At 42.9% G+C, this 9,127-nt stretch overlaps 1 pseudogene; it reads left to right on the top strand.

Annotated features, from left to right (window-relative positions):
• LOC119334101 overlaps positions 1-8,909 on the top strand; it is a 110,678-nt pseudogene extending 101,769 nt beyond the window's left edge.
• The last annotated feature ends 218 nt before the right edge of the window (positions 8,910-9,127 follow it).

The following is a 9,127-nucleotide window of genomic DNA, read 5'->3' as shown; positions in this document are numbered from 1 at the left end:
GGTACGGGCCGGGGCGGCGACTACGGGGACGGGGCGGCGATGACGGGGATGGGGACGACGCGGGACGGGCCGGGACGGCGCGGCGGTGACGACGGGAACGACGGGGACGGGGATGACGGGGCGGCGACGACGGGGACGGGGGCGGCAACGGGGGCGGCGACGAGGGATATGGAGACGGGGGCGGCGGGCGACGGGGCAGAGGAGAAGAAGCAGATGAGAAACTGAAAATTTTGAAGTGTTTAGTTATATAGGATGGACCTTTAGTGTGCGCTGGCAAGGTGCTGTGCGGCAAGTTTAGTCCCACCTCGCTAGCCGAGGGGCGTCCGCACTGGTTTATAAACCCCCGTGCGGTAGCTCTCTCGAGCTCCTCTCCAAAGCAGGCCTACTGGGCCTACATGTTCTGTGCTGCCCTGTGGGCCTACTGGGCCTTTGCGGGCCTGCATCCTGGCCCAACAACAGGTTGGGTTTCTAGTCGTATGCAGGCCGCTCTGGCCCAGTAAGCGGGATTTTTTTTATTTTTTTTGCTTTATTTATTTTTGAGTTGTTTTTTTGTGTATTTAGAGTTTCTTTGTGAATATTTTTGCTTTAGGTACAAAAAATTACAAACTTTCTGTTAGTACCCGTAGTTTTCAAATTTGAATAGTTTAAATTTTGAATTATTTGAAATTAGTGTGAATCACTAGTTTGTGAATAACTTAACTTTAAAAATCAGTAAAGGCATGAAAGAATTTGTTTGCACATAAAATTTCTTCGCGTTTCAAATGCCAAAACACATAACTACCCTAACTATTATAGAGATTCCCTCCTGGGTGTGAAACACAGAAGAAAGTGATGATAGTGAAGCCGATCACATCCCAGATCTTTGGGTGTGAAACTTTTTCTTCGCGTGTGTCCCTTTGCGCCGTAACCATGGAAAATCTTCATCATTTAACGGGATGCATATCCTTTATCATTACCAGCAACTTTCCAAATCCCTTGTTAGATACACCATTCTCTGCCTTCCATTGCAGCAATTCCAGTGTGGTGCCCAGCTCTTTCTTGTCACCTGCGCAATTCGGGTACAACAATTTTTTCTGATCCTCTAACATGCGCTGCAAATTCTTCTTCTCCAAATCACTTGCGCAGTTTCTCTTTACATCGGCAATGGCCCGACCTAGATCATCAACGGGCTCATCCGATGCCTCTTCTTCAGCTTCTTCCCGCATTGCCGGCTCAGCTTCTTCCCGCATTACCGGCTCAGCTTCTTCCCTCATTGTTGTATCATCGTATTCAGGGAACCCATGGCTAGGATAGCTGTCATCGTCCTCTTCTTCTTCATTGTCTTCCATCATAACCCCTCTTTCTCCATGCTTAGTCCAAACATTATAGTGGGGCATGAAACCAGACTCAAACAGGTGGACATGAATGGTTCTTGACGTAGAGTATTTGCGACCATTCTTATAGCCAGGACATGGACAATGCATAAAACCATCCGCTCGCTTGTTTGCCTCAGCCGCAAGCAGAAAAGTATGCACGCCATTAATGAACTCGGGAGAGCATCGGTCATCGTACATCCATTGCAGGCTCATCTTCAATACACAGCACCAAAAACATCAAATTAATACAATACATAAAATTCATACATAAAGATCATACAACACTTAAATGCAACAAACAAATAACTCTCTAGCTAAAGAATTTAAATGCAACAACAAATGCGATCAAGATCGCAACTAAAGTAACAATTGATCCAACAGCATAATGATACCAAGCCTCACTATGAATGGCATATTTTCTAATCTTTCTAATCTTCAAGCGCATTTTCTCCATCTTAATCTTGTGATCATCGACGACATCGGCAACATGCAACTCCAATTCCATCTTCTCCCCCTCAATTCTTTTCAATTTTTCCTTCAAATCCTCGTTTTCTCTTTCAACTAAATTTAACCTCTTGACAATAGGGTCGGTTGGAATTTCGGGTTCAACTACCTCCTACATACAAATATCTATGTCAACTTGATGGGCATAATTTGTCATAAATACGAAATGCAATGAATAGTTTTAAAAGAGAATATACCACATCCGAATCATAACCCGGACGAGGACCGACGGGGACGGATATCAAAACCATGGCACTATGCATAACAAACAACGTATGGGTAAGATAATTATACGAGTAACTATATATCCAAATCACACAAACATCATTTTTTTATATAAAACTTCATGACAAGAGGCTCACCACAAGGTGGTGCTGGTGACGGGACGTTGCGAGCGATTGACGGTGGTTACGATGGAGATTTAGAAGGTACTAAGTAAACCACACCTACATATGCAAAACTAAGTGTTATTTTTGACCTCAAATTGCATATAAATCAAATACTAGCACATATATATAATTCCTCCCAAATTACTAAACTCAAAAATCAATCACTATATAAAGCATTGCACGAGCTAATCTAGCAATGAGAGATGAAAGGAAAAAGTTGCTAACCTTTGTGATCATTTGAATGGATGGGGGCCTTCAAATCTTGGGCAAAATGTGTGATGAGCTTGAGAGGAAGAGGGAAAAGAACAGAGAAGAGAGGGGAAAGGGGAAGAACAGAGCGAGCTCGGGTGGACGAAGGGTCTATGTAGGACGACCTTTAGTACCGGTTCGTGATACGACCTGGTACTAAAGGTGCTGCAGGGGCCCCGGACTGACAACATCCTACCACCACTCACTTTAGTACCGGTTCGTGGCACGAACCGGTGCTAAAGGTTCGCCACAAACCGGTACTAATGAGAGCGGCCCGGCTAGCCGTTGGAACCGGCACTAATGTACACATTAGTGCCGGCTCAAATTCAAACCGGCACTAATGTGCTTCACGTTTGACCCTTTTTCTACTAGTGTCTAGTAGTAACGCGGGTAATTTCCTAGCAGTAGTGCGGGGGCCGGCGCTACTGCTAGGGCGCTACAGCTAACTTTTAGCAGTAGCGCGGGCGGTACCCGCACTACTGCTACTTCTAGTTGTAGTAGCGTGGTTGACACCCGCGCTACTACTACTTAGTTGTAGCGCGGATCAGGGCCCCGCGCTACTAATAACTAATTGAGAATTAAAAAAATTCCATCCATGGTGGCTGCTTCTGCTGGGCGTCATCGTCCTCTCCATCCATGGCTGCTACTGGTCCTGGAGGGGATGAAGTTGTCCATGGTGATACACCTCTCCTTTGCTGCTGCTACAAAAAAAGAGACGAGGATTAGAAGAGGAAGAGAGAGATAGAGAGGAGTAGGTGCAGCAACTCAACGGTAGCTGCCGGAGTTGGAGCCGGATCCCTAGATGACGCCATGGATGTCGCTCTGCTCGATCTGGAAGATGAAGAGAGAGAGCGAGAGAGAGAGAGAGAGAGAGAGAGAGAGAGAGAGAGAGAGAGAGAGAGAGAGATTGAGAGGGGTAGGAAGAACAACTCACCTGTGGTTGTGTCCATGGCGGATCTGGCCGCCACCATGGATGGCGCTCTGCCTAAACTCCCTCTCCTTCCAACATTAGAGAAGGAGGAGAAAGGAGGGGGAGGGGGCTGCGGTGGGTGTGGAGGTCGCCGGATTTGGGGGAGGCATGATGTGCGAGGACGGCGGTGGTGGTGGATGAGGAAGGGAATCACGGGTGGGAGGGAGAAGCGGATTGAGAGAGCCTATGGAGAGAGGGCGGAGAGTGAGGGGAAGAGGAGGGATTCGACCGAGGATATGGAGACTTCACCTACCTTGTACTTATTAGTAGCGAGGGGTATAAACTCGCGCTACTACTATCAACTTACTAGTAGCGCGGGTTCATACCCCTCGCTACTACTATGGCATGTCTCGGGGGGCACGGTAGAGACTGATTAGTAGTAGCGAGGGTTAAAAACTCACGCTACTACTATCAACTTAGTAGCAGCGAGGGGTAAAAAAACCGCGCTACTAGTAACTAGCAGCAACGATGGGTATAAACCCGCGCTACTAGTAAGCGCCTGTCTATAAGCTTTTCCCTAGTAGTGAGAAGAAGTTTCAAAAGAATTCTGGATTCCAGTAACGGCTCAACAATTCCATGTTCAACAATGGGAAGTCATCAACATCAGGGCAGATGCAAAGCCGATTTTCATTGCATACTCATCTAGATGGTGCTACAACAAGATAAAAGAATACTGGAGCTTAATGTTGCATTTTTGACTAAGTTTATATGTGGAGTCTAGCTAGCATGGTGTCTAATCAATCATACTTCTTGAAGTTACTATGCGCTCATGAGTAGACTTGTAGACATAGTAGTCTTTTTATTGGGATTGACCTTTTGGCGAATAGTTATACCACCATTGCCCATGTTCTCGGGATCCGCAAGACATCATAATTAAGATCAGTGTATGTACTTCCTTCATCCCAGGTTTATTAATTGCCCATCGTATTTAGGTAAAAATTTGACAATCTATATGACTAACAAAATAGGAAGCATATGTTACAAAATTAATACTAGTGGATTTGTATTCGACAGATGTTCTCCCGGAGTATAATATTTGGACATATGGTTCATCTTTTATAAGTTAAAAGTGAAAGTTGGGGCTGTATACCCCTTTATTTAACCATCCATTTTCTGCTTCAGGATCCATCCATAAATATTTTCTCAGTTTTGTTTCTCCATTCTCCAAAATAGAGCAGCGTATGGACATCAAACTTTGCCGGTCAACAACCTATTTGATGTTCATTGTGACACAAACAGTCAATTCTGTTGTGCAACATAAATACTTAACAGCAAAATCTCATTTCATAAATTTATATTAGGCCAAAAAAATCCAAACATGTTTTCCAACATTTTAGTTCAAAAGTGTTATCGACCTGTAAAGTTTGAAGTCAATAGGTTTTATCATTTGAGAGGAACAAACAAAATAAATTTGCCTATACTAAGTTACTACCTCCATCCAGGTTTATTAGTCCCCATCATATTTTGGAAGTTTGAACACATATTTGACTAGAAAAATGTTAATACATATCACAATAAATTATATTGTTAGATTCATATTTGAATGTAGTTTTCGATGATATTATTCTTGTTAAATATATTAATATTTTATTAGTTAAAGTTATGGTCAAAATATGGCCCAAAATATGGTAGTAGTTGGATAGCGCATATCTTAAGGCAATAGTGGAGGGTATAGATAAGGAACACATGTAGTAAACAATCCAAATATTTGAGAACAAAAAAAAGTGAGGGGTTCTGCGCCTGGTTTTAGAAAAGCCACTCTCTAGTCTAAATTTTGGTCAAAGTTTGACCCAAAATATGAGGGGTGCTAATGAACTAAGGCGGTGGAAGTCACTTCTAGAAACAGGTGAGGATTTTGTCTATTTATGGGACATATCGCGGGAACCGCTGTAAATATATTAGCCAATTAATTCTGTGCGAACATTTATGTACAGATAAGTAGTCATTTATTGTATTAATTGTATTGGGATTGTTTTCAATCCTTTAAAACCCAACCACGCACATCAGCGGGAACACACTACCCAGATCGAGAAATACATATCTCTCTCGATATGTTGGCTACCTTGTGAGTACCATTGAACTCTTCCAATCTTCGAAAGCAAGGATTTTGCTTTGGATCTCTTTTACCATTGGTCGTCATTCCACTAAGCTATTCAATTCCAAGGTCCGTTATATTCAACCATAGCTGATACTAGATGTAGTAGTACTAGATAGGTAGATGCATGGTTCGTACATATCCATTTTTTTTTATATGAGAAGTAGTAGACTAGAAGTACAGTACGCAAAGAAGATCCATGGAGTTTTCACTGAAAATAAAAAGATGCATGTAGTTTTACCAAATAAAAAAAAATGTGCGGCGCCATTCCGTAGGAATCGATCCTGCGGCGCCATCTAGTTTCTAGACATTAACCCAGAGGAACACTGTTTGTTTCCTCTGAGTTTATGGGAAGCAAAACATTGGGTTGGACTTCCTTTTGGGGGAAAGTCTGTGATGCAACTCCTGTTTGCCATGTGCTGGTCCAGGAAACAGGCCTAGGTGAGTTTAGTGTATAAAATCGTGTCTGGGCAGAGTAGTGTATTGACGTCTCCTTCTACAATAATTGTGTCCCACCTTTGGATAGGTCCGGCTGGTTCACTGGTACATACATTTTTGTGTTCATGAAATTAGTACATATAGTTTTTTTTACCGTGTAATTAGTACATATAGTGACACAAGCACAATATATGATTCCATCTTATTTCTGTTACTGTAAAATAACGAAGCATATTGGGGTGCTAATGTGATCTTCTGTTGAATTGCAGGCAGTTGAATTGCACGGGTAGTTCGGAACTACAGTCTCGACCTGCAATGCAACGTTGGTTCGCGGTAACCACATCTTCGTGGTTGATGACTACAGTGTCATCAAGGAAACTGATATGGGCAAATTCGTAAGGTCACATGCCTTCCAAGTTGGTGGCTATGACTGGTCAGTTAGATTCTACCCACAAGGAATCAATGATGGATGCCAAGACCACATCTCTATTGTTGGTGAGCTTATGAACGAAGATGTAGAAGTGAGGGCCATATTTTATTATCGATTGATCTCCCCATGAGGACAGTGTACAGAGTGGAAACGGATGAGAGTGTTAAACTTATCTAGTGCAGAGGGCAAATGTAGGATGGGAGGGTGGGAGAAGGTCATGGAGAAAACATTACTTGAAGCAGAGTATGTGAAATTTGACCACTTCTCAATCGAGTTTTCAGTCAGTGTTATAAAAGATCCAGTGGTGACTTCCAGTGACTTACTACTTTCACCCCAAGTGAAGCTGCCGCCATCACAACTATCAGCTGATTTCGCAAATATTCTAGAGTCAAAAGAAGGGGCGGACGTGACCTTCTGCGTCCAAGATGAGGCATTTCTTGCACACAGGGTAGTGCTTGCTGCGAGGTGCCCGGTGTTTAGGGCGCAGCTCTGTGGCCCAATGATGGAGAAAGAAGGGTGATCTCTAATCGTCGAAGATATGTTACCTGACATTTTTAGGACACTTCTGCATTTTATCTACACGGACTGCTTGGTGCTTCCTTTCAATGATTTCGATCAAGAGGACAGAAGAGAGATTGTACGGCACTTACTTGTGGCTGCCGATCGCTACCGCATTGAAAGGCTGAAGCTCATATGTGAGGCTGCTCTTTGCAGGACTCTTGATACACAGACAGTGGCAACTACATATGCGCTAGCTGATCAACATCAGTGTAATGATCTTAAACAGGCATGCCTCAAATTTATGGCATCTCCAACAATATTTGGTAAAGTGTTGGCAAGCCAAGACTATAACAACCTCAAGAGAAAGAGCCCTAGTACAACATTAGAGATTTTTGAGAACGTTTATAAGTTCCCAAAGATCTAGTATGCAGGTCTAGTTCATCCTAGTCTTGCGACTGATAGATCGCACCTTTCCATTGCTTTTCCAGTGGTTTTCTTAGTCATATGTTATGTTCATCATTTGTCTCGAATTTGACTTACTTTATTTCAAGAAATAAAGAATTAATTCATGTTATGCATGTTAGATAATCTTGTTAAAGATGGTTTATTAGTGTTAGCTAAGTTAATTAGCGATCAGGTATTGAAGTACTACGTACTAGTTGGTCTAGTTTTTGTAGTACATGTATGGCTTGGAGTAGTAGTCTGATTGGGATTGGTTAGCCGTGTCCTAGTAGTATATTGTCTACGTGAGTCAAGGTGTAATACAAGTCCGTTTAGGACGTGTACGTGTGGCCGTGTGCGTTGGGCTGTGTATATATATACATATGCCCTGCGTGAGTTGTACCGAGAAAGAAAACAGAAAATCAATAAATAAAAAAGAAAGGCACGACACGTGCCTTTGGCGAAAGTTTTCGCGTGTGCTTGTGTTCGTCTGTGATTTGATGTGATCGATCCTGTGATCGAATTCCAACAATGCAAGTGCATATGATTTCTTACTTTACAATGCACTGCAAGACTGACATGTGGATAAAGTAACACGACACCATTATCTTCCCTTTTTCCAGAAACAAAGATTTAGGCACATGTAGAATATGAAATGATTTACACACTACACGTACCTTAATATTCATATAACTGATACTAGGTAATTGCACGTGCGTTGTTACGGGGTATATTGTATGTAGCCATTGTGATTTACTTGTTGGCGACGTATCAAGTTAAAACTGAAGATCAGAGAAAATCTGAATTTCATTGATATATACAGCCAAACATTGAACTATCACGAGTTTCCATGAGCCACAAAAGACAATTAATACTACAGTTTCCACCTATGCACCCAGAACTCACGGAAGCAACAAACTTGCAAGCCATATAATATTGTTAAATCGAAAAATATAATACCATCCGAGGAGAGGGGAGGTAATACTCCTGGGTGACCAGCTCGGTCTTGTCCTGACAATGGTGTGATGACACTGCTTACACGATAGCGAGACACTAGATAAGGCGAGGAAACGGGATTCTCTAAATGTCTCGCTGGGCTGCCAACGCCTGCACATCTCTCATAATATTTCTGACAAACTTTACTTTTGAGGTACTGATGATTACACAAATGACATGTCAATTAAAGTTGCTTCTACACTCTGACAACAGAAATCCAAACCAATCCCGCAATATCAACTTTCCCATTAGCTAATTACAGTGCAAACCAAAATACAACTTCTGACCAATTACAGTGCAAAACAAGCCAAACCTGCAGGGCAGTATGACGCTGACGAGCGCACCATTCCGAGAAGTCTCGCACCGGCACAACCGGGGAACGAGAAGGGTGAGTCCTGGAGGTGGAACTCACAGCTGGCTGTGCTGCACCATTTGCCGTTTGAGCGGGTGGAACTCGGATCCGCAGCCTTCGCCAGCAACAGCAGCAGGTGGACGATAAGCCGTGGATTTCGTGGGCGAGTCCGTTATATCCTCAAGATAACGGCCTTAGGACAACTGATGACTCAGCCTTTACACTTTCTAGTAGTTTTTTTCTAAAGGGGGATGACCCGCGGTCTCTGTATTTGGACGGTGCATGCATTTATGTTATTAATTATTCACAAAGACTTTATAAAATAATACATCAGTACATCTGAAGCCATAATATTTACAACAATTTGTCGCTACTCCTATCCACTTGAAGAAGAGGTGTTGATAGTC

Source organism: Triticum dicoccoides, chromosome 7A (assembly GCF_002162155.2).
Source record: "Triticum dicoccoides isolate Atlit2015 ecotype Zavitan chromosome 7A, WEW_v2.0, whole genome shotgun sequence".
In the NCBI taxonomy this organism is placed as follows: domain Eukaryota; kingdom Viridiplantae; phylum Streptophyta; class Magnoliopsida; order Poales; family Poaceae; genus Triticum; species Triticum dicoccoides.
The sequence above is the reverse complement of the archived record's forward strand: the minus strand, read 5'-3'. Positions and strand labels throughout refer to the sequence as shown.